We start from the raw sequence: 26,377 nt of genomic DNA, 5'->3' as shown, positions 1-26,377 counted from the left end.
TTCAAACGATGCTCTACTTGTAGAGCTTGTAAATTTGGTATAAATACCACCAAATATTCCACACCTTTTAGCCCTACCATGTCCAACATAGTGGGATCTTTCAATTGTAAAACGGAATTTGCAGTTTACGTCCTGACATGCACCTGTGGTTTGAGATACGTTGGCAGTACTCGACTGCAGGTGCATGTCAGGATTCTCCAGCACCTACGCGCCATCGTTAACAATGATGGGGAGTATCCAGTGGCCAGGCACTTCAAAGCCATGCATAATAACTTGCAGTGCCTGACCTATTATGTCATTGCCTCAGTCCCCAAGTTACGAAGAGGAGGGGACAGAGATAAAATCTTGAGGAGGCTGGAGTCACACTTTATTTTGGAACTAGATAGCAAATTCCCTAATGGGCTTAACACCACTGAAGATCTTTGTTTTTCTTTAATTCGATAATGTCCACTCTTTAGTTCGGTAAGATTGTATGATATGAATTTCTGATTCCTGAATCTCTAAACAAATTTGTTGTTGTTTTTAATTTTTGTTTCATGGTGATTGGATGCCTTTTTTTCTTCTCCACAAACTTTATTATTTCCTATTTTGGAAATCCCTTATTTAATTTTATGAGGACATAAACAGTATATACATTTCGGTTTCCTCTGTCCTCTGTTTTGTTGGGTATCAGGCCAACATAAGTGTTTGTGAGCAACTAGCATTGCATTATTGCATTTTATGCAGATATTCAAAATTTTAATGCTATTTTAACCACTTTTATCAATTGAAATATATTTATATATATACTTTTCGGTCCATATACCCTATGTGTCTTTTGCACTTTGAGGTCTAAAGAAACGTTAATATAGATGCTGGAAACTATTTAATTGTCTATATTTTGCGATGTTTGCACTTTAATAAGCATGATTTTGCACAAAATTGTCCCCTAATGGCACTTTTTGAGCGATATTTTGCACACCAGAAAATGGTGCGTTATTTGCACAACTGGTTGATTTGCTTCTTTTGCACAGGTATCAATTAATATGGACTATAATCAAAAAAGATTTTTAAGTTTGGTTGGTTAAATGCATTTTATGCTGCTATATAAAAAGGTCTCGCCCCCTTTTTCAATATGCATTGTTTGAACATTTTCAATGTATAATCATTTGCTTTACCTCACGCACACCAGAATTTTAATAATGTTGACTTTTATTCTGTGTCTGCATTATGCACTTTAAATTGTTTGGAAGAGGTACTCAATATGGTCTTTTTCTGAGTAGTGTGTCCTCACTTTCTATTTTACACGTGGTTGAAATGCAAGTACGAAAAAAATGCCTTTGCGAAAAAAACTGTGGAACAAGTATTATTTAAGTGAGAGCCATTTCATTTACTGACTGTCTGTGAGCAAGGGCGGATGCCCGAAACGCGTCAGATTTTGGAAACCCTACCTAAATAAACTTTGTGCCTAAAGGAACGTTGGACTTGCGTGGTGTCTGTCGTGGTAATCGGCATTTTGAGATACTGCAGCTGTTGGAGATATATATATATATATATATATATATATATATTCAAGATATATCTAAAAGAAATAAAACCTTAAAGTACCATAGAACAACATTGGCCCATATAAAGTATAGAGGCAGAATTCACTTCAGTAGCATATCCATGTCATTCTAATGGTCCACATTCTAGCCAATCAGGCTATAGCACCCTGTAGAACCTTCTCCTCAGAAGCTCAAGCCCTCATATTTTCTACCGCACGTCGTGTAAGGGCGTCTCCCTGAGCTCTGCTCAGGTTCTTCAATCTTCAACTTTTCAAATCTTCTTCAACATGTCTTCTACAAAAAGATCTTCTGCCTGTGGAAAGTTTCGCCTTTTCTCTGAGCACCCTCATAAAAAAATGCATCTACTGCCTGTACCCGGGCCATGAGGTGAGGAGTTGCAAGTTTTGCAGAACATTTTCAGCGAAGACCTTAGAAGATAGAGGCCCGGCTCCTTCTGTGGCTACAGAGGTTGAAGACGTCAGACAACCCCGTGTCTGATTTAGAGTCCTGTCATTCCAAGACCTCTCTAAAGTGTGGGTCAGAGACTGAGCTTCCTTCTCCATTCCTTAAAAAGAAGCTTGTGGACACTTCCAAGTCCATCTCCCCACGGGAACTGCCGGCCTCTGCGCCTGCGGGACCTAGTTCTCTGGCGTCGCAGTCCCATCCGGTGCCCTCGTCCTCCAAAACAAGTGCAAGATTGTCGACGTGCCCGTTGACTACGACCTGCTCTGTATCGACGACGATGGCCAAAGAGGTTACCCCTATTTCTTCAATTGTGAAAATCTCGTGACTGCAAAGAAATGTCTCGCCGACGACCCAGCCTAAGCGACACTTGTCGTCTAACTTCGTCAACCCTACCAGCTTCGTCGACGGCAGCATCGTCGACGTAGAGTACCTCGTCGTCTATGACTCAGTCGATGCGCAAGACTTTGTCGACAACGATGACATCCTTGACAAAGGCCTTGACTCCGTCAACTGCATCCACCTAATCGTCGACGCATGGAACATAGACGACGAATCCCTCGGTGACTACATCGTCGGCGAGCTCGTCGACAGGACCGTCGACAGAGCATTTTTCACTGGCCACTGCAACCACCTTCACTATAGTGACTGTAACTACGGTTAAACGCCCTGCTCCACTGTTTTTGAGCCCCATCCGGCACGGGTCCGGTCCCCCAGCTCAACTCTTTGCATCTGCTAAGGTGGAATCTTCTGATGGCTCCTATGCTGATGACCCTTTTCGTCCCGCCAGTAGTCCATTGGAGCTACATATCAAGTATCAGGATGAGTATGTCTACGAGAGTGAGTCGCACATCTCAATTCATGATGAGCAACAGCACTTGGAGCCTGGAGTTCCTATGGCACAGTTGCCAATGTCTTTAATTACAAATCTGCAGCACATGCTAGACGACTATAATCGTCGTTTTCCACCTTCTTCGCAGGCCTCTCCAACACCGCCTCCAGCACAGGAGCCTGTACAAGTTCCACCGCCACGGTCGCCAGTTCTTCAGGACCCTGGTACTGATGATGACGTCCATGTTGACACTGACCTAGATGATGATGCTGTCCTAGCAGATTGGGATAATTATCAGGCCCAGACGCCGTCTCCTCCTCCTGCCTCCCCTCTGGCTTCTCCCCTAGTGGATATTGGGGGTTTCCACCTTTTAATGATGACGGCCGCAAAACGTTTTCACCTGCCCATGGTCGTCAAACAGCAAAACTGTTTTCTTTACGATTTCAAGGATCAGCCTTTAAAGCAGGTGCATACCATTCTAATAACTGATTTCATTTGGAAGGAGGGTCTTAAACTCATGAAGCGGCCTAATTCCATTCCTGCCGTGCTTCCACGCCTCGACAAAATATAAGGCGCCACAGGATTTACCTGCCTGCCTTGTTTCTCAACCGAAGCCAGACTCTGTCATTGCACAGGCTGCCCAAAAGAGGTCCAGTAACCCAGCTTCTCCTTTGTCGTCACCGCCGGATTAGGAAGGTCGCAGTCTGGATACCATCGGAAAACAATTCACCACGATGGCTGCAACTACGGTCAGGGCGGCAAATTCCTTAGCCATCCTCTGCAGATTCGACCGACAAATGTGGTAAGATTGCAGCTCTAGTCGATCTAATTCCTGAATCTTCCAAGGCAGAGGCACTAAAGATCGTACAAGAAGGTGAAAAGATTTCATCCGAAATTATAGACTGTGCGATTGATATTTCGTCAACTGGTTTCAGGCAGCTTGCAGGTGCCGCTGTTTTAAGAAGGCAGGGCTGGCTTAAGGCTACGTCTTTTCGGCCTGAAGTACAGGCTAAGGTACTCTATTTACCTTTCGACGGAGAGTCCCTCTTCGGCAAGCACGTGGACGATGCTTTAGAGTCCATCAAAGATACGGACACTGCTCTAGCCCTAGGTTCTCTCCAGTACAGGAAGCGGCTATTTCGGGGAGCACGTGGCAGGGGCACATCCTCCAATTTGAGGCTCATCCCAGTACTGCTCCTATGGCGGTAACAAACCGCGTTATTCCAACCAAAACCAGAGTCGGCAGTCTGATTCCTGGCCTTACGAGAGGAAAACCACCTACAGAGAAGGTAACGCCTCTAAAAAAAACAATAACTTTTCACAATCCAAGCCTTATCCTGCTCAGTGAATTGGAGGTCGAATCTCCCACTACTTTTCCAATTGGTCGACAATAACTTCAGACCGTTGGGTCTTGGACGTCATCTCAAAGGGCCATGCCCTGGAATTTCTCAAATTTCCACCCAACCATCCACCATCTGGCCCCCCACCAGCGCACTTAAAGGAACTGTTGCACAAGTTGCAGTTATGATCCAATAGGGAGCAGTCAAAGTGGTTCCTCTATTACAACAAGGGATGGGCTTTAATTCCCGCTTTTTCTTATCAAGAAGAAATCGGGGGAGTGGCGCCTGATATTATACCTCCGAGCCCTCAACAAGTTCATCAAATCACAAACATTTCGAATGCTGACCTTGCTGGAAGTTTTGCAGTTCCTCAACCCCGGGGAGTTCCTCTCCACAGTCTACCTCCAAGATGCATACTTTCATGTGCCAATCCATCAACGGCACAGGAAGTACCTTCGATTCAAAGTTCTGCCTTTCGGCCTTCATGCCGACCCGAGAGTCTTCACAAAGATCATGGCTCCGGTTGCGGCGTATCTACGCATACAAATCTACCCTTATCTGGACGACTGCTTGATAAAGGCGTCAACCTTTCTCGCAGCACAAGAGCACACTCAGACTTGCCTGTCTGTCTTTAGAGCCTTGGGTCTTATGGCCATCCAACACAGCAAAGTCTTTCTGGGGGCATTGATCAACACTCATATAGCGAAGGTGTTTGTTTCTCAGGAACGCCAGTATCACATTACCAAATTGGCGGCTCTTCTGCGCTCCAAGTCCGTTTCTGTCCGAATGTTAAAATCCTTTCTGGGCATGACCTCGTCCTGCATACCACTAATCCCCTATTGCAGGTTGCACATGAGAGTTCTCAAAGGACAAACCATGGAAGCAAGTCTCAGGGTCGTTCAACGACAGTCTTCCTAACCCCTCGCATTCAGGGTGCGTTGGAATGGTGGGCTCACCTTCCGAACATTGCGACAGGACGTACGTTTCAGGACACAGCCCCCACGCTTACCCTTATGACGGCCGCTTCCTTAGAGGGATGGGGTGCGCACCTCGAAGGATTATCAGTCCAGGGCAAGTGGACTGGGGACCAGCGCAAATGGCACATCAATCGGCTGAAACTCTTGGCCATCTTCCTCGCCCTGAAATCATTCCGTCTGCTGGTGGAAGGAGAGTCTCTAATGGTGCGTACAGACACCACCAGTATGCACTACCTCAACAAACCAGGGGTACGAGGTCTCTTCTGCTCTCCAGACAGGCACAGCAGATCTGGGAATGGGCATTACAACATCGAGTCCAATTGACTGCAGTTCACGTTCCGGGTGTGTCCAACGCCCTCTCAGTCGATCGGCCACAGACAATCACGAGTGGGAACTCAATCGGTCAACTCTGGAGTATGTCTTTCGCCAGTGGGGCCAGCCGCAGCTGGACCTCTTTGCGACTTCACTCAACCGCAAATGCCTACGTTACGCAAGCTGATCTGTACTAAGGGTGGAACTGCACACCTAAATTCAAAAGTTAACCTAATTTTCTCGAAATGTACACAATTTTTTGCGTGCTCTCTAGTTTTGGGGGGCGTGCCCTGCTCCCTACGTGTTAACTATGTAAATATGAGCCCAAGCAAAATCCCGAGCTACTAGAGGCACAACTTTTTGGGCTATCAGCCTTTCAAAATATAAAAATATAAACCTATATTAGTCAATCTTTTTGTACTGCTACTACAAATGCATTTTATTCTCATAACATAAGGTATTTGTAAAGATAAAAGAGAGGATACAACTGAACACAAATATTTCACTGTAACTTTTCACATACGTTCCTATGTAAACAGAAGCAATTCAGAAGGTCTCAATGAACAGTTTGCATTTCATATTCCAATGAAAATAACTTTTAAAAAAAAAGCATAGTAACGCTAAAGCGCAGGCGAGCAAGACAACTGATCCGGCGGGAGGCAGGAAGGCGACCCTGGAGGACATAATGCGAGCCCTGACACAAGTACAGGCGACGATGGGATCGATCTCGACAGAAATAACACTAATAAGAGCCGACTTCCACAAAATGTCCGAAAAAGTTTCCTCTATGGAGATCGTGACCAAATCGTTAGTGGAGGACGTCTCGGAGCTCCAGATTAGTGTGGAACGGATCTCGAAAGAAAATAGAGATCTGCGGGAAAAGCTGGACGAGCAAGAAGGGCGCTCGAGACGGAACAATATCCGCATTATAGGAGTTCCGGAGTCGGAAGACACGAGGGCGATGGACCTTTATGTGGAAAAACTGATCGTACAAGAACTCAAACCCAAGGGTCTTTCCGCCTTCTTCTCAGTGGAAAGAGCACATCGGGTCCCGGGAGGACGTCCGAAGCAAGGCGTAGCCCCACGGCCGATCATTGCACGACTCTTCAATTTTAGGGACAGGGATGCGATCTTGCAAGCGGCACAAAATTCACCCCCAGTTAAAATTCAAAATGCGACCTTGGCGTTCTTTCCAGACTATACGGCAGAGGTCGCACGCAGGAGGAGGACATTCTTTGAAGTCAAGAAGGAACTTAGGGCGAGAGAAATTCCCTATGCTATGCTATTCCCAGCCAAGTTGAGAGTCGTGGCGGACAACAAAACTTGGTTCTTCGACAATCCGGAGGCGGCACACGACTGGCTAGAAGGATGGAGACAGACTGGCCTGCCTCGCCGCTCCACTAGACCCAACAAGCATCGCACTAATGGATTCCGTTCAGGCTCCCAAGCATCCGGTGGGGACGCAGGTCCACACTCCCCCATGAGTGAGGCTCACGAAACTGAGAATACTGACGAACAATGACTTCCTGGGTTTTGATAGAATAGACTTCATGTAACGTTGGCCGGGCGGGCCGTCAGGGGTCCTGGACGGAGGTCCTCAGTGGACATGGAAGGAGGCCGCCGACTCCGGAGTGTCCTTCACCCCAACGAGCAAGTACTGTGTTTGGGATTTGGGTCAGGCACTCTGCTAAGTTGGGGGGGCGGGCAGTTCTGGGTCCGTCTAGCAGGGGGGCAGGGAGGGGGGGAGTTGGGAGTGGGGGAGGTTTGGTTTTTTCGTATTGTTCCACAGGTGTAGATTGGAATCGCGAGGCACACACACAAAGTATGGCGAGCTCCTGTCAAGGTACTAGATCGCGTTTTCTATGGCACATAGATACTTTCACCCACAGAAGCTATGGCACACAACACACGGGATGACGTAGGGAAGGGGGTACCTAGGACTGGGCCGGTGGCACCTCTGCACCTTTTGTCCTGGAATGTGAGAGGTCTGGGGGATAGGGTCAAACGAGGTTTAGTATTACACAGTATTAGGAGATTCAGCCCTGCTGCAGGAAACGCACCTCACAGGCACAGCCCCACGTGCTCTAGACAGGAAAGGCTACCGTATGATCGCTCATTCGGAATTCACTAGAGGGTCCCGTGGGACAGGAATACTAATGCATCGATCCTCTAGATTTATACTCCAATCCACGAAGGTAGACATGCAGGGGCGCTTCGCAGCGGCAATTGGACAGTGGGAGGGGAGACAGTTGAATGTAGTATCGGTGTACATTCCACCGGCGCTGCACACGATAGCTCTCCCAGAATTAGGGAAATTTCTGTTAGAGCTCCCTGAAGGAGATCTCATAATAGGGGGAGATTTTAATGCAGTGGCGCACAATGCACTAGATAGGTTCCCGGCACGGACACAGGCTCCAGGTTCCTCCCGACTGAATGACTTTCTAGAAGCGCAAGGCCTGATAGACCTTTGGAGACGCCTACACCCAACTGCCCAACAGTACACTTACCACTCAGCGGTCCATGACAGTCTGTCGCGGATCGACTATTTCCTGACACCGGGCCACGGGCTGTTCACTGTCGACGACATACAGATCAAACCGAGGGGTGTCTCGGACCACTCCCCATTGACACTGATTCTCTCCAGCCCGGAACGGTCCCAACAACGCGTATACCTGATATTCCCGGGTTACCTTAGGATCCCACAGGTGACCAAAGCGCTTAAAACAGCGACGAGATATTACCTCGCAGAGAACACAGGCTCGGTCTCGTCCCCATCGCTCCTGTGGGAAGCCTACAAAACGGTTCTCCGAGGACAAGCCATTTCCACTATAACAAGATATAGGCGCACCCAGAAACAGGAACTGCTAGATTTAGAGGACAGACTCGCCAAGGCACATGAGGATCATATGGCTGACCCGACCGGGGACACGCTGCACACTCTTCAGCTGTGTCAACAGCGTCCTACTGATCTTCTGTGCCGAAGAGTGGTTGAAAATATAGCAGACACAGCGAATAGGGTATACGATGTCGGGGACAAGGCGAGCAAGCTCTTAGCCTGGCTATAGAAGAAACGAGAGGGACAGAGGACTATTTTGCAATTGAAAGACTCTACGGGGGCGATGCACACTCGCCCAGCCGTGATAATCGAGCTCCTGGCTGATCACTTCCAGGAGGTATATACCCCTGAAATAGAGGTTACACAGGCAATGGCGGAGACAGCGCTCGTGGGAGTGCCCACCCGCACCCTGTCGCAGGAAAATGTAGAAGACCTAGAATCAGACCTGACGGCTGAGGAGCTGCAATCAGCTATCGCAGCGCTGCATTCAGGAAAAGCTTTGGGCCCCAATGGGATTCCGATTGAGTGGTACAAAACTGTGTCGGAGACGCTTACTACACCACTACTCAACATGTACGTAGACAGTTTAGAACAGGGACATCTTCCGTCTGATCAGTACATGGCCACTATTGTGGCAATCCCGAAACCTGGCAAGCCCCCTGAGGAATGCAGCTCCTACCGGCCGATATCCCTCCTCAATGCCGAAAGCAAAATCTTGGCGAAATTATTGGCCAACAGGCTGCTGCCCCATCTTGGACAACTCATTCATCCAGATCAATCGGGCTTTATGCCGCACCGGAGTACAGCAATGAACCTCAGGCGCCTACATGGTGTTATGGCGAGGGCTCCATTGTTGACAGGCGACGCTGCAATCCTCTCATTGGACGCCAGGATGGCGTTTGACTTGGTAGAGTGGCGATGCCCATATGTTGTAGGACTGCAAAGAGGTTTCGGCCCAAAATTCATAGCATGGATTAGGCTACTGTATAAGAATCCTGTGGCGCGAGTAACGGCAAATGGCCACACCTCAAGAATCTTTTCGTTAGCAAGGGGCACGAGACAGGGTTGCCCGCTCTCACCGCTTCTATTCGCCCTGGTACTAGAGCCCTTGGCAGCTATCATTAGGACCACTCAGCTACTGCGGGGCATACAATGGGGAGATGGCTGGGAGGACAGAGTGTCATTATATGCTGATGACATGTTAATATACCTAGCAGACCCGGCGGAGGGGATTCCGGTATTATTGGCACTGTGAGAGAGACAGGGGACTGCCTCCGGTTACAGGATCAATTGGAAGAAATCAGTGCTCTACATGCTACATGGAACCCCGCCACGCCTGGGGATGGACTGCTCTTTGCTGGTGGAGGCCGTCTCCTTTAGATACTTAGGGATTCAGATCACACAGGACCACGTGACCTTTCAGGATATGAATCTAAGACCGCTACTCGACAGATTGAAAGCGGATGTGCGCCACTGGAAGACACTCCCGCTAACGTTGTTGGGTAGAGCGGCGCTTTTCAAGATGATGGCACTGCCCCGGTTCCTTTATGTCTTGGAAAATACGCCGGCATTTGGTCCCGCCTTCCTTCTTTAGACCAATAGCAGGGCAGCTGTAGGGCCTGTTGTGGGGAGATCGACCGGCGAGGGTCGCGCAGGTGAAAATGGTTAGAGACTGGTACAGTGGGGGGATTGCGCTCCCCAACCTGGAATTGTACTATTGGGCGGCGCACCTCAAGGTGATCAACCAATGGGTGCACGCACCGCAGGAGGATCCGGCGTATTTGGCAGACAGAAGGCAGCTTGGCACTAATACACTTTTAGCCCCGCTTTATCACAAAGGCCTGATGAGGAAACTGGTCGGCCCGACTAAGCACACTGTAACATTATGGCATAAAGCCCAATCTCGTTTGAAATGGGGGGGGGGGTGATCACGCAACTTACACCCTTGTGGGATTCCAAGTCACTGGGACACCTACGACGCTATAAAGGTTTCGACCAATGGGATACTATCGGGATCTCCACGGTGGGTGATATGTGGACCAGGGAGGGGGTGGTTCCATTCGATACACTGAGGGAGCAGTATGAGTTGAGTACTACTGAAACATACCGATACCTACAGATTAGACATGCATTGCTGGCTGTACTGACACCGGGCACTAAGGTCCCGGAATCGGCTCCTTTAGAGGACCGATTACTCACCGACTGCATGGAGGCTAGCGCTACCTCCCTTACATATCGCAAATTAGTCAACAACCTGCCTGACCCATTGCAAAAATTGAAAGAAAAATGGGAAGATGATATTGGGGACCTAGATGAGGCAAGTTGGAATGCCGCACTGGCGTCGCCTAGAGAAGCGGGAATTTCGGCGAAATTCCGATTGGTACAATTCAAGATACTACACACGCACTACCCTACACAAACTCCAGAGGGCAGATCACCCGTATTGTTTAAGAGGCTGTGGGGAAGAGGGAACACTGTTCCATACCCTGTGGTCTTGTCCAATCATAATAGACTACTGGAGGCGAGTGACGCGCACGGTCGCACAGACTCTGCAGCTCCCGGTCACGCTTGACCCCAGAATGTGCCTGTTAAATGTATGGGACACGATCAACCTGACACTACATGGGCGCCAGTGGGTAATTATTGGTATGGTGCTAGCAAAGCGGGATATAGCGCAAAAATGGGGGGCGTCTGCGGCGCCAACATTGGCACAATGGTGCAGAAATATGGACATGCTCATGATGGTGGAGCGGGCGGTATACCAGCAGAGGGCTAATCCACGTAAATGGAATAAAATATGGTTGCCATGGAACGTGTACAGGGGGGAGCCTTGTGACCCGCTGCCGGAGGAAGAAGATATAGATAGTTCAGAGGAGGAAGACGATATGGAATAAGGGTGGGAAGGCGAGAGTAGTGGGGGTGTATGGGTACAGGCTGCCTTAGGACTTCCCGTGCCCTCCTGGCAGGGCCGATGGTTGGAATACCTGTGGGTTGTATAATTCTGTCTGCTGTGCTAACACAACTGCAAAAAATGATGCTTCTTCTACATGCCTCCGATACTCCAATCTATAAACCTGAATGTTGACTGTTATGTAATTAAAGAAAATGTTGCGATTCTGATTGGATGTGGCTGAATGTTGACGCCGCACCTATTATTGCCTGAAATTGCTGCATGTGATAACCTGTTGCAACAATAAAAACAAATAAAAAAAAAAAAAAAAAAGCATAGTACAAGTCCAAAATCCCAATGCATTTCGGGTTTAAATGAAACCCTTCGTCAGGGATGTAGAAATAGAGGAATTATGAAGTACATTCTTGAGATGTAGAAGTTCTACGTTGAAATCATTTCAGGATCTACAAAACAGCAACGGAAAAGATCTGTATGTAACATCTGTCATGGATTACAAATGTAAAGGTAGAGAAACTGGGGGGTGTTGCCGGGAAAGTGCCAACGTGTGAAAAAAGAGTGATGTAATTAATGTATTGTTGGAGCGGTAACGCTCCTGTGTCTAATCAATATTCTTACACCCGAAGAGAAAACGTGATAAAGAAAAGAACCCACCTGGCTATGTGGTCTAATGTGAAACGAAATGATGCGAGTCAAACCCAGAGAGAGACAGCTAAATCGAAAGAGCAAACATTATTAACGCACCATCGTGCTTGAAAGCCGAAAAGACCACCTATACAGATAATGCTGAATGTCAAATAAAAGAAAACCAACTCATTGGTGAATTCGCTTACTGTGTACTGTCGCAAGTGCAGCACATCACGATCAATTACCCCGATCGCAAAAGTAATCTTCAGAAAAAACAATCCTGTTGCCCTAGAGTGAAAGGAAAATATACTGGGGACTTAGTTAAGTGGACTCATGACGCTTAGAGTGGGTACAAAAACGAACATGCGTTCAGCTTACCCGTGACGTGACAACAACGATGACTGGTGCTGTACTCGCCCTTGGAAACTTTCTGCAAGGAATTAAAAAAAGGTTCCAAGGATGGGAACTTCCCGGGGCAACTAAACATAAAGAAACTAAAAATGGTGTTCAGACGGACTTAACGTCCGTAATGTACCTCAATCTTCAAGACGCCGCCAAAGAATCATCTGTATCCGACCTCAGTCCGCCCAGCATACCACGTGGTGCAGAGCTCCGGAACTGATTATATTGCAACAAAATAAAACTAAAAAACGGACTATGGTAGTGTCCAGAGACTCACCTCGGACTACCAAGGATATATACAGTTCACGAGGAAATATTGCAGGTTCAGTCAGACGACCATCACCTGCGTTTTTTTGATAGTGAATGCGATTGAAGGTCAAAAAAGAATAAACCTCGACCTCTCTAAAAGATTAATTAAAAATATAACCACAAAAATGATTACCATGCTAAAAAATAATGATGGAAAAAATAAATAAGTGATGAAAAAATAATTAATGGAAAAATAAATAGATAAATGAATCCTACTGTAAAAAAAGCGCAAAGTGAACCTCAGAGAGGAGGTAGAATGATTTTTGGAAGTGTGAAGAATCTGTAAACGGTATAGTGGTGTTCAAATGGAAAAAGCCCAAGGTATATGAATCTAAATAGAAAGACAAAGAGAAAAAGGGGGAAGAAGAAACCAGGAGAAATCCCGGCGTACTCCCGTACAATCTTATATGTTGATATCACACTAATCAAGAAAACAGTTAGTTCGAGGCATGTGGGCTGCTAAATTCATATCTATTGCATAGATCGCCGCCTAGTGTTGGGTCCGGATGATTGCACATTGTAGTCCTGGAAGAGTCTTCGAAGTATCACGAGATAGGTGGCTCCTCCCCTGGACTACAGTGCGCATGGGCATCGACTCCATCCCCAGATTGTTTTTTTCCGCCATTGGGTTCGGATGTGATTTCGACGTCTCCTGTTCGGAATCGATAAAACAACTCTTGAAGGCCACAAGGCTTTCTTTACTTCGTCAGTATTGTTAGCGTTCGGTCTCGTGTGTACTCCAACTCTTCGAGTCGGGTAACTGTGGAGTCGGGTGACTCTTCGGTCATCGAGGCCCTGTCGACGCAGCAAGACCCGGACGACGCTACGATGGAACGAAGCCCGTTCAAGTACTGCCCCGTGTGCGGTTCGAAATGCCCACACATCGACGTGCATCCTGTATGCAACAAGTGCCTGTCGCCGGACCACAACGAGGCCAACTGTATGGCCTGTTCGAAATTCAGGTCGAAGAAGACGCTCAAGATTCGGCGCGTGGCGCGCCTCGAGGCCCAGCGATCGGCACCGGCAGACATCTTTGGCGACCCCGAAGCAGACGAGCAAGAGCTTCACCTGCAGATCTCACCTACATCGGCGGAGGTCGAGGCCGACTGCGGAGAACCCGTTGAGGGCCTGGACCTAGACGAAAACATCGCGGAGGTAGGGGACGACGAGGAAGTTTATGGGGCCGCGGAAGATAGCTCGGAGGAAGAGCTATGCCCCGTGCGTACATTTACTAAGGCGCTCAGGTCACGGGATCGCCACACGGCCTTACCCACGACCCTACTCCTCAGTCCTCGACCCCGCCTCCTGGCCCGGCTACGGACATACCAGCGGAGCCTCCATTACACAAATCTAAACCGAAACCATCGGAATCGAAAACCACAAAGATGGCCGACAAACCATCGACACTGAAGACGTCTGGGACTACATCGAAACCGTCGTCTTCGGAGCCCTCGAAGCCGCGGAAGGCTGTCGAACAGGCAAAGGAACCGAAAGGGGCCAAGAACCCCAGCTCGAAGAAGGTCGTCGAGCCAGTGTCGAAAGGTGGTCGAGTCAAAGTCGAAGAAGACTGTCGAGACACCTTCAACCAAGACTGCCGCACCGACAGGCAAACGGACAGTCGAAGCGAAGTCGGCGAGGGGCACCGAGCCAACGTCTGGAGCCCCGACGCAGAAAGAAAAATCTGCTGATCCAAAGTCTGCGACGTCGACGGCTAAGGCCGGGACAGAGAAGCGGAGCGCAGCTGTCGAAGGTGCGTCCGCGCCTCCGCCACCCAAAGAACAATCGTCGACGCTCGGATCTTCCCCTGTGGGTGGACAGAGGTCGTCGGTCGGATCGACGAAGCCGTCCGCTTCTTTTACGAAGCAAATCTCGGACTCCCTGAAACGGATAAGAGACAAGGCGTCGGAGCCGAAAACACCTTCGGTACCGAAGCCAAGTGTTCCACTGAAAAAGACTTCGATGCCGATCCTCTATACTCTACCACCGAAGGTGGCGCCGAAGGCTTTTGCACCTCGTACGGTGCCCGAGGACTCGGAGGCATTGAGGCAGACTCAGCTAAGTGGAGGCTTTGGTCGACCACCTTTACCTGACGACCAAGCGGAGCATTTTATCGACGCCGACACGGGTAGATTAACGCTCTACAAGAGGAAAATTACATCCCAGCCTGTGGAATCCTATGTAATACCTCTAAAGAAGAAAAAGGCTGCACCAGACCTTGTTGAACCCATTCCTCAACGGCCTAGGAGTCCTACACCTTCACCCACTTGCTCAAATGGAGATGAAAGTGAACAGGATGAGGGGTATAACTTCCCAGACAATACTGACCCTGATGAGCAGCAGGACTCATGGATAAACTCTGGTGATCAAGGGGACCAACAGGTGGTCAGTGACCCACATATTAGTGGGGTTAAAACTTCTCCAACTGAAGACTCTGCGGCATTTAATGCCTTAATTGAAAGGGCGGCTACTAACCATAAGGTGGAGATGCATGCCGACCCTGTGGAAGTTGACTTTTTGTTTGATACTTTCTCTGCATCAGAAAAGACTGTGAAGACCCTTCCAATGCTTAAAGGGGTTCTCAAGCATGCCACAGACATTTTCAAGGAACCCACCAGAGCCAGAGTGGTGAACCCACGAATTGAAAAGAAATACAGGCCGGCACCTGGGGACCCTACTTATATACGAGGCCAGTTGCCTCTAGACTCTTTGGTGGTCTCAAATGCCCGCAAAAGGGCGAATTCGCAGACAACGGGTGAAGCTCCTCCCCCGGACAAAGAGTCAAAAGTGCTTGAGGCAGCGGGCAAAAGGGTGGCTGCGCAGGCAGCCAACATATGGCGCATTTCTAACACACAAGCCCTATTAGCCAGGTATGATAGGGCGCACTATGACACCTTAGAGCAGCTCTTACAACACCTTCTAGACAAGTTTAAAGAAGGAGCTGAGATGCTGATACAAGAGGGCAAGCTCATTTCTAACGCTGCAATTAAATGTGCGCTAGACGTGGCTGATACAGCGGCGAGAGCGGTCAACACTAGTGTTATGTTGAGGCGTCTGGCATGGCTCTGCATCTCAGGGTTCAAGCCAGAGATACAGACGACTATCCTCAACCAGCCCGTCAATCCAGACAGACTGTTTGGGCCTGAGGTTGACACCACCCTCAAAGATCAAAGAAGATACTGAGACGGCTAAGTCCATGGGGGCACTTCAGTCTCAGCAATACAGAGGAAACACTTTTCGTCGCTCAAGTACACGGGGTGTTACCAGAGGACACTTGGCACAGCAATCACATTTCAGCAGAGGAGGCGCCCAGGCCTCGTACCCCAAACAGAATAGAGGTGGTTACAGAGGAAACAGCGCCAAGGGCAGAGTCAACAATAGTTCCCGTTCCTCTGCTGCCAACAAACAGTGACTCTCTGTCACTGCCCCCCGACCATCCATCACCTGTCGGGGGGCAGACTCCAGCAGTTCCTGCCAGTCTGGACGTCCATCACCACAGACAGGTGGGTAAGGAAACTTATCCAGTTTGGTTATTGTTTGGAGTTGACGTCCACTCCACCCAACATACCCCCAAGACAACGACCTATGTCAGCAGAGCACTTGCACTTATTGCAGCAAGAGGTTCTTGTAATGCTGCAAAAAGGCGCAATAGAGCTCGTGCCGGTGGAGGAAGAAGGCACAGGGGTTTATTCCCTGTACTTCTTAATCCCGAAAAAGGACGATTCACTCAGACCCATTCTGGACCTACGCCCCCTCAACCTGTACATCCTCTCAGAACATTTTCATATGTTAACACTGCAGCAGGTTCTTCCATTGTTAAACCAGGGAGACTTCCTCGCAACCTTGGACCTCAAGGATGCTTATTTTCACATACCACTCCACCCATCCCAGAGAAGGTACCTCAGGTTCACCATACAGAACAGGCATTACCAGTTCAAGGTCCTACCCTTCGGAGTGACCACTGCCCCCAGAGTGTTAACAAAGTGTCTGGCGACCGTGGCGGCGCACCTCTGGAGGCAGAACATACATGTCTACCCTTACCTAGACGACTGGCTCGTTCAAGCAAAGTCGGACCAGCAGTGCGCCGCAGACATGTCGCACACAATCCACCTCCTTCACAGTCTGGGGTTCTCACTGAACTATCCAAAGTCGCACCTTCAGCCAGCCCATGTGCGGCAGTATCTGGGCGCGACGATAAATACTCTGACTGCTACGGCTCAGCCGAACCAGGTGAGGATCGACAACATCCGGTCGCTCATCCAAAGGTTCAAACCGCAACACTCACTCCCAGCGAGAGTGTTTATGCAGTTGATAGGCATGATGGCCTCCTGCATCTTCATAGTCCTGCACGCAAGGTTGCATATGCGTCTGCTCCAAGAATGCTTGGCGCATCAGTGGACACAGGCTCAAGGACAGTTGAAAGACCTAGTGTTGGTGACCAGTCGGGCATACCACTCTCTGCATTGGTGGACTCCACACAACCTTTGCAAGGGCCGACCGTTCCAGGAGCCTGTGCCGCAGATCATGACGACGGACGCTTCTCTCCAGGGATGGGGAGCTCATGTGCTCCACTACACGGTGCAGGGACTATGGACGACACAGCAAAAGAAGATGCACATCAACTATCTAGAGTTGATGGCAATCTTCATGGCACTCAAGTCCTTAAAGGTACATCTGTGCGGAAAAAGTCGTGTTGATCCGGACGGACAACATGACTGCAATGTACTACATCCAGAAGCAGGGAGGTACGCACTCTCCACAGCTGTCTCATCTGGCTCAGAGCATGTGGAAGTGGGCCATTCAGAGGAACATTTTCCTCATGGCGGAACACCTCCCGGGCAAGGACAATCAGATGGCGGATCTGCTCAGCAGGTACAGCCATCAAATGCACGAGTGGGAGATACATCCATCAGTACTCCGCCCGTACTTCCAGCAGTGGGGTCATCCAGAGATAGACCTGTTTGCCACAAGGGAAAACGGAAAATGCCAAAGCTTTGCCGCCAGGTTCCCTCGCCCACAATCGCAGGGCAATGCGATATGGATGAACTGGTCAGGCAGATTTGCGTACGCTTTTCCCCCAGCACCTCTAATACCGCTGGTGGCAAGAAAGCTAAAGCAACACTCGATGACACTCATCCTGGTTGCTCCAACGTGGGCACGCCAACCATGGTACACCACGTTTCTAGAACTCTCCGTGGTACCGCATCAAAGGCTGCACCTCACACCCAGGCTCTTGACGCAGAACCATGGCGACATTCAGCATCCAGATCCGCAACAGCTCAATCTGGCGATCTGGCTCCTGAGGTCTTAGAGTTTGGCTACCTTAACCTGCCTCCAGAATGCATGGACATCATCAGGGAGGCACGGAAGCCCACTACAAGAGCTTGCTATGCAGCAAAATGGAAGCGGTTTGTCATTTATTGTACAGCACATGACATAAACCCACTAGATTATTTACAAGTCCCTTTCTCACTGCTCCATCAGGATTCAAGCAAGCCGGGCCGAAGAGGCTGAAATGCCAGAAACCGGTCCCCGGTAGCTTGTCTCCTTTCTGGTGAAGAATTGGCTTGGTAGTTTGGTCTGCCCTGTTCCCATGATGCACTGGGCCAGGGACAGACTAATTTGCATATAGCCAGGTTCTGAGCTGGGATGGGGCAGTGAGATAAATAACGGTGATGGATCAAGCCCTGATCTTTGGACTGGGTAAGAGTGGTCTGCTCAATTCAGACACTCTGTTCATCACCACCCCCTTTTCTGAATCGTTTTTGGCCACTATAGGTGTGGCAGGGTATACTCAGACATGAGTCCCTTTCTCACTGCTCCATCAGGATTCAAGCAAGCCGGGCCGAAGAGGCTGAAATGCCAGAAACCGGTCCCCGGTAGCTTGTCTCCTTTCTGGTGAAGAATTGGCTTGGTAGTTTGGTCTGCCCTGTTCCCATGATGCACTGGGCCAGGGACAGACTAATTTGCATATAGCCAGGTTCTGAGCTGGGATGGGGCAGTGAGATAAATAACGGTGATGGATCAAGCCCTGATCTTTGGACTGGGTAAGAGTGGTCTGCTCAATTCAGACACTCTGTTCATCACCACCCCCTTTTCTGAATCGTTTTTGGCCACTATAGGTGTGGCAGGGTATACTCAGACATGAGTCCCTTTCTCACTGCTCCATCAGGATTCAAGCAAGCCGGGCCGAAGAGGCTGAAATGCCAGAAACCGGTCCCCGGTAGCTTGTCTCCTTTCTGGTGAAGAATTGGCTTGGTAGTTTGGTCTGCCCTGTTCCCATGATGCACTGGGCCAGGGACAGACTAATTTGCATATAGCCAGGTTCTGAGCTGGGATGGGGCAGTGAGATAAATAACGGTGATGGATCAAGCCCTGATCTTTGGACTGGGTAAGAGTGGTCTGCTCAATTCAGACACTCTGTTCATCACCACCCCCTTTTCTGAATCGTTTTTGGCCACTATAGGTGTGGCAGGGTATACTCAGACATGAGTCCCTTTCTCACTGCTCCATCAGGATTCAAGCAAGCCGGGCCGAAGAGGCTGAAATGCCAGAAACCGGTCCCCGGTAGCTTGTCTCCTTTCTGGTGAAGAATTGGCTTGGTAGTTTGGTCTGCCCTGTTCCCATGATGCACTGGGCCAGGGACAGACTAATTTGCATATAGCCAGGTTCTGAGCTGGGATGGGGCAGTGAGATAAATAACGGTGATGGATCAAGCCCTGATCTTTGGACTGGGTAAGAGTGGTCTGCTCAATTCAGACACTCTGTTCATCACCACCCCCTTTTCTGAATCGTTTTTGGCCACTATAGGTGTGGCAGGGTATACTCAGACATGAGTCCCTTTCTCACTGCTCCATCAGGATTCAAGCAAGCCGGGCCGAAGAGGCTGAAATGCCAGAAACCGGTCCCCGGTAGCTTGTCTCCTTTCTGGTGAAGAATTGGCTTGGTAGTTTGGTCTGCCCTGTTCCCATGATGCACTGGGCCAGGGACAGACTAATTTGCATATAGCCAGGTTCTGAGCTGGGATGGGGCAGTGAGATAAATAACGGTGATGGATCAAGCCCTGATCTTTGGACTGGGTAAGAGTGGTCTGCTCAATTCAGACACTCTGTTCATCACCACCCCCTTTTCTGAATCATAAACCCACTAGATGCATCCATTCCAAACATCATCTGCTATTTGTTGCATCTTTACAAATGCAATCTAGCGTACGCTTCCATTCGGATACACTTATCCGCCATAGCGGCTTATCTTCAAAACAGGCAGCATCTCTCTGTTTTCAGGGTGCCTGCCATTAAAGCTTTTCTAGAAGGGCTGAAGCGGGTCATTCCTCCCAGGACCCCACCCGCTCCAGTATGGAATCTCAACGTGGTCCTCACTAGGTTGATGGGCCCACCTTTTGAGCCTCTACATTCGTGTGAGGTTCAGTTCTTGACATGGAAAGTGGCTTTCCTCATTGCTATCACGTCTCTAAGACGTGTTAGTGAGCTACAAGCGCTCACAATACAAGAGCCATTTATACAAGTGCATTCAAACAGGGTAGTGCTCCGCACTAACCCCAAGTTCCTTCCAAAGGTGGTGTCACAGTTTCATGTCAATCAGACGATTGAACTGCCCGCATTCTTTCCAAACCCAGAAACCGTAGCAGAAAGAATGCTCCACACGCTGGATGTTAAAAGGGCATTAATATACTACATTGACAGAACACAACACTTTAGAAAGCCAAAGCAACTTTTTGTTGCCTTCTCAGCACAGCACAAAGGCAACCCTATTTCCAAAGCTGGAATCGCCAGGTGGATCGTTAAATGTATTCAGATTTGTTATCAGAAGGCTAAACGCACTTTAACGGTCCCCCCCAGGGCACACTCCACACGCAAGTTGGGGGCCTCCATGGCATTCCTAGGTAACATTCCTTTGGAAGACATTTGTAGAGCAGCCATGTGGGCTACACCACATACATTTACCAAACATTACTGTGTAGATGTGCACTCCAAACAGCAGGCAGCTGTAGGACAGGCTGCTCTCAAAACTCTTTTTCAGACTTCTGCAGCTGGCACGGGCGGCCGCCGTTAATGAGGGGACTGCTATGTATTCTATGCAATAGATATGAATTTAGCAGCCCACATGCCTCGAACTGAATATGCTACTTACCAGTATGCATCTGTTCTTGGCATGTAGGGCTGCTAACATTCATATCGCCCACCCTCCTCCCCGGCGCCTGTAGCAGCTGCAGATTACTTCTTGCATTTCATCACTAGCATGGACATCATTTCTACTATTGCACTCCATCTTTGCCACAATGGCTAAAAACAATCTGGGGATGGAGTCGATGCCCATGCGCACTGTAGTCCAGGGGAGGAGCCACCTATCTCGTGATACTTCGAAGACTCTTCCAGGACAACAATGTGCAATCATCCGGACCCAACACTAGGCGGCGATCTATGCAATAGATATGAATGTTAGCAGCCCTACATGCCAAGAACAGATGCATACTGGTAAGTAGCATATTCATTCGTAGTGGTCATTGAGACCGCCTGGAATAATCGTACCTAAAGTTTTTATCCAGTAAGTCTCCCTTCTGGCTAAAAGTGTATTAAAATCTGTTCCAGATATCTGTTTGATACGTTCTAAAACAGTATATCTGAGTTAGGGAATGGTATGTTTTGCTTCTACCCAGTGTCTGGCCAATGACTAATTAATGTTCTGATTCCTAATGCGGCTTTTATGTTCTACTATACGCGTTTTTATCTTCCTACTTGTTCTCCCCACGTACACTAGCCCGCATGGGCATTTGATAGCATACACTACTCCCTCCGTAGTACAATCCGCATTGTGTCTCAGTGTTATGTTTTGACCTGTGTGTGGATGCGTGAATTGATTTCCAGTGAAGACGTTGCCGCATTGGCCACAATTATAACACTTCATCATGCCCCTTTCCCTAGATTTAATTGTAGTCTTTGAAGGTTTCAAGAATTCTCGTAGGTTCTTAGTTCTCATGTGCGCAAACAGTGGAGTGCTATGAAATACTTCAGCAAAGTCTGGTTCATTCTCTATGTCCCATCGATCTCTGATGATAGTTTTTATTTTAGATGCTTGAACAGAGTTCTTCAAAACGAATACTTCACGTTTAGAAGAGATCTTAGTTTGAGTTGTCAAGAGTTCCTCACGCATTTTTTTGTGATGTAATGCGAGCAGCTTCCTCTAGTATATCTAGTATGTCAAATGTCAATTCCCCAAGTAAAGAAGAAATCTCCTCAATAATGAGTAAAATAAGGTCCAACGAACACTTATTGAGAATGGCATACCAACGTGCCATGAATGATTTATCAAATTTGAAGAGCATCGGGCGAAGTGCAATTCTCAATCCACGGGGTATCCGTCTTACTTTGTGATATTCTATCAAAGTAGTGGCATGTAATCTTTGATTTATTTCTTTTCTCATTAAGTACTCTAACTGTCTTAGTTGCTGTGTCGTAGTGCCTGATGATGCTCCGTATTCCCTTACTTCTTTGACCAATGAATATATTGTTTGTGCATCCTCATGGATCGTGGTTATCCGATGTGACTGGTCAAAAGGTCGACATGTTTCATGCCTGTGTGTCTGATAGATCAGTGGCGTTTCTTCAGGACCAAAGTTGAAGTGCACGTCTAATTAAAAATGGTGGAGGGGGCACATACATAAGGATATCTGTTAGTATCCTTGTCACTAGTGGTGTAGTGTCCTAGAGCTGATCATAGGGTACATACCAGGATCTCCGTAGGTAGATACTGATGTGTGTGCCCTCTGTCATAAGCCAGGTGCCTGAGGCTATGCGGCGCTGGTCGTGCAAGCATCCAGGAATAGGTTGTTGCAGAATGCTCTTGCTTCCGCTCCTACCCCTTCCAGCGGCTGCCGCTGGAAGGGGTAGGTCACCGATCTATCTGACACACAGGCGTGAAACATGTCGACCTTTTGACCAGTCACATCGGCACATAGAAGCCTCACGTGACACACTAACCTGTTGGTTTTTTATTCTACCAAGGACACCATCTAAATAAAGGTACCTCAGACTGGATGCCCTTAGGTATTTTTAACTCACTAGCGCGCACTTCACTTAAAAAGAAACCCTCCGTGCTTCAATCCCTGCCCCCACACCTGCATACACCATACGGTGTTTTCTCTTTAAAAGATCTCCGCCAAAGAGACCCTTCGGGGGCCCGTCAGACATTGCAGCGCCGGTCTGACGAGGAGCACAAAAAAAGCCCGATGGTGAAGCATGACATCCTTCAGGGTGTGTGAGGGCGTAAGAGAGGCAAGACTTGATCTTCCCCTTCGGGAGTGTATCCTTGAAACCGGGGACTAGCATCTACCTCTTTTCAACCCTTTTTTTCCTCCTTTGCTCTACCCTCTACCCTCTCTTCCTGTATCTGTACAGTGGGCGACATACACACGCCCACTGGTCACGGAACTGTGTCTTTCATAGATTCACATGCGACCCACCCTTCCTCCCCTTAGAGGCTCTCTTCTCCTCATGCACTTTTGGTCACTCTTGTGCTACGAAAATCTGAGGGCTTGAGCTTCTGAGAAGGTTCTAGAGGGTGCTACATCCTGATTGGCTAGAATGTGGACCATTATAATGACATGGATATGCTACTGAAGTGAATTCTGCCTCTATACTTTATATGGGCCAATGTTCTATGGTACTTTAAGGTTTTATTTCTTTTAGATATATCTTGAAATTTAATTTTGGGTGTGTATATGTACTTTATGTATATATGTTTTCTTACTACTATTTTACTTTGACGACGGGGAATTATTAAAGCATGTGAATCTATGAAAGACACCAATACTGGAGAACCACAGTTTACAGGTAAGTAACTTTTGTTCCTCTTGGAAGAGTAGATGAAGGGGAGAGACTTCTACTACAATTTTAAAACGGTTCTTTCTTTTGTTTCCCCACATCAAGTGTGGTTCACCTAATAGGAGCTCGGGAATGTTTTGAAGGAGTCCTGAAATTCACAACGCTGTCTTAGTCTCTTCCCAACCTGCTTGTGTACCACCCAATATAGTAAAGCACTCCATACTCCCTGGTCACTGTCTAATCCACATACAATATGTACAGAGCATAAACTTTCTACATGCCCCCTGCAATCTACCTAGAGCCCTTTACCCTAGATGCCCCAGTGCAGCTGGCCTAGTTTTAAAAGGTGTGCACTACAGGGTTCAGTTCATGATTCAGCTTAAACAGAACTCACTGTGTCTCACTTATGGAGGCTCATGATAGAGGTCCAAACAGTACAGGTGAGCAAGCGAAGAATTGGGTTTTTATGGGTTGAAACCAATTTCTGCATCCTAGTCCTCTTCAAGTTACTGATGGGTATGGGGAGATTCATCTCGCATTCACAAGCATAGCGGTGTGGAGAGGTGTACAGTTTGCCTTTACTTGTAAATAAATGATCTTTTTGATTGGTGGGTTTGTAGAGTAAACCACGAAGGGCTCGACCACAGTCTTAAGTGTCAGTCTAGCGCTACTGTGTGCTTGCTGTTTTCTACCTTCCCATTGACTCACCTCAACACCTATCCTTTTTCACCCACCCTCTTGCAGGCATGTGAAGCTCAACCGCTGACTTGTGCGACTGTGGAGGCCTGCTGGGAGCCACAGATTGTCCTGAGGTCACCCAACCTCAAACCACTTCAAGTTCAGCAAATGCTCCTGTCCTCATGAATGACATTGTTCACAAGAACTTCGAAGGAATCCGGTTCTGATTTGTGGGTGCTTTGTGATTTATGTGGCTGTTGTATATAGCTTGGTCCTCTGGTTGGCATGGATAATTTATTCAGCTTGTAATTACATATTCCATGCACCATTTGTGTGCCTTGTATATTTTTGTGTATTTTTGTCTTCTGACCTCCAAGTAGGTCATTTTATCTTTTGAACGGTTTATTAAAAAAATCCTATGGCTCTTTTACATTGTCACTTGATCACTTTTTAGACTTTAATTTCTATTTATTATATACAAATAAGATGGACCACTGTCTAGGTCTTAATTTTATATTTTTCTAATAAACATGTCCCATTAAAAACGTGCTTTTGGTTTTAATTGATAGGTTAGATTGCAGCGCATATACATTCAGAGGTTGCTTGCTGATGGGAGGAACATTGCCAGAGGTTTAAAGTTTCAGCATTTTGCATTATAGCAAGATTTGGCCCTATAGGAAAGAGTTTAAGTGGGTCAGGTAAAGGTGTTTGTATGTGGGACATTGGCAACTAAACGATGCCTCCTCCTCCTCCTCCAACCCCACCTGGTTCACGTGCCCTATTTAGATGTGGCAGAACTACTAGGTTTTCGTTTGAGTACTCCCTTCATGAAACCACTGATCCGGTTGTCTACTCTACCAGACTGGCGGGGTTACTTTCAGTATTTTCTGCCAAGATCACAAGCATGGAAGTACTCTATAGCCCTGACGCACTGGGAGGAATGTCCTTGCTTGTCGAGGCTTTTCTTTTATTGGGGGGGTGGGGGGTACTTTTGGGAGTTAATTTCAGGGGGAAAATGAGACTGCAGAGTGGGATCAAAACCATCCTTGTCAAAGCCAAAAGGTTTCGCTTATGAGACCTATTGGCGTTGCTAATATTTTTAGCCATGCTGTCCGCATAATGACTGTGCACGTGACCAAAAAAAGGCAGTGATGTGGCACCTGCATTTTTTAGGCACAGTTTTGTGTTCAACAAGCGTGCATGCACCTATTAAAGAACATGTGCTTATTTTCTTTTTTTTTTTTATGTTTGAAAGCTTTATTGAAGTAAATCAATCCAACAAGGTAACACCAGCATATATAAATGAGGAAGAGGGAATCTGATGAGAGAATAAAAATAAAGCTGATGGTACAAATGAGGAACAAAGCATTTTAAGTGTTTTTAAGAGGGGGGAGGGGAAGGGGGGGGGAGTAAGAAAAACCTAGCAATAAGTCATAAACGGAAAATTGCAGTAATTATGAACAACAAGCATAAGAAAGTACAGTAAAAGCACCAATAACGATAAATAACGATAAATATATGGTCTAAAAGGCAGTACATAACATATTATGAAGTATAAAACGGCATAAGCGAAAGAGTAAGTAAATTGAGTATATACAGGAGTACACGTATTCAAGGGGGTTTAAAGTTGGCAGAGGAAAATGTAGAGGGTTTCGTCTTGGCAAATTGGTCCAAATGTAAAGTTAAAGGTAACCAGTATAAATCAACATTACGAGAGGGTTTGCACAAGGCTGCGAAGGCTACGTCGAGCCTATGGGAGTGACAGAGTAAGTTCCACCAACAGACTACGGAAAGTTTGTGTAGAGATTTCCAATTAGAAGAAATGTGTTGGAGGGCAAGGGCAAGCATGAGGTCAAAGAGACCTCTCGAGTGTGGTGGGAGGTCAAGGGAATCTGACAGACTGCCTAGAAACACCAAGGAGGCTGAGAAAGGGAGAGAGAAGTGAAAGATATGAGAAATACGGGTCCACACCTGTGTCCAAAAAAGGCGGACGGAAGGACAGAGAAAGAAAAGGTGAAAGGAATCCGCATTGGTAGCAGTGCAGGTCCAGCAATTCGCACTAGAAGAGGAGATAAAACGAGATAGGGAAAGTGGAGAAAAATAGAGTCTATGATAGAAGAAAAAGAGAGATTGAGTAAGAGAGGCATTGCGGGAGGTTTTTAGAGATTTAGCCCAAATTTTATCCCAGAGAGAAATCTGCCATATGGAATCGAGATCTCTTTCCCAAGAGAGTTCCAATTTCGATTTGGGGCGATCAGGGTCAGAAGCAGAGAAAAACCGGTAGCTAAGGGAGGCCTTAGGGACAGTGGAAAGAAGGGTAAGTAAAGAAG

The 26,377-nt window shown here is 47.7% G+C and overlaps 1 protein-coding gene across 3 annotated transcripts in view; it reads left to right on the top strand.

The window, feature by feature from the left end:
• Positions 1 to 26,377, top strand: part of LOC144768244 (targeting protein for Xklp2-A-like) — a 267,670-nt gene that overhangs the window by 112,712 nt on the left and 128,581 nt on the right. For 2 of the 3 annotated variants that reach the window (XM_078651762.1, XM_078651760.1), the window contains exon 16: positions 24,114 to 24,586. The exons of the other annotated variant lie outside the window; for it this stretch is intronic. The gene's annotated coding sequence lies outside the window, so the exon portion shown is untranslated. Of the gene's footprint in view, positions 1 to 24,113; positions 24,587 to 26,377 lie in introns of those variants that run through there. 3 annotated transcript variants of the gene reach the window in all.

Source organism: Lissotriton helveticus, chromosome 7 (assembly GCF_964261635.1).
Source record: "Lissotriton helveticus chromosome 7, aLisHel1.1, whole genome shotgun sequence".
NCBI lineage: Eukaryota > Metazoa > Chordata > Amphibia > Caudata > Salamandridae > Lissotriton > Lissotriton helveticus.
Note: the sequence above shows the minus strand (reverse complement) of the source record. Positions and strands in the feature narration are given on the sequence as shown.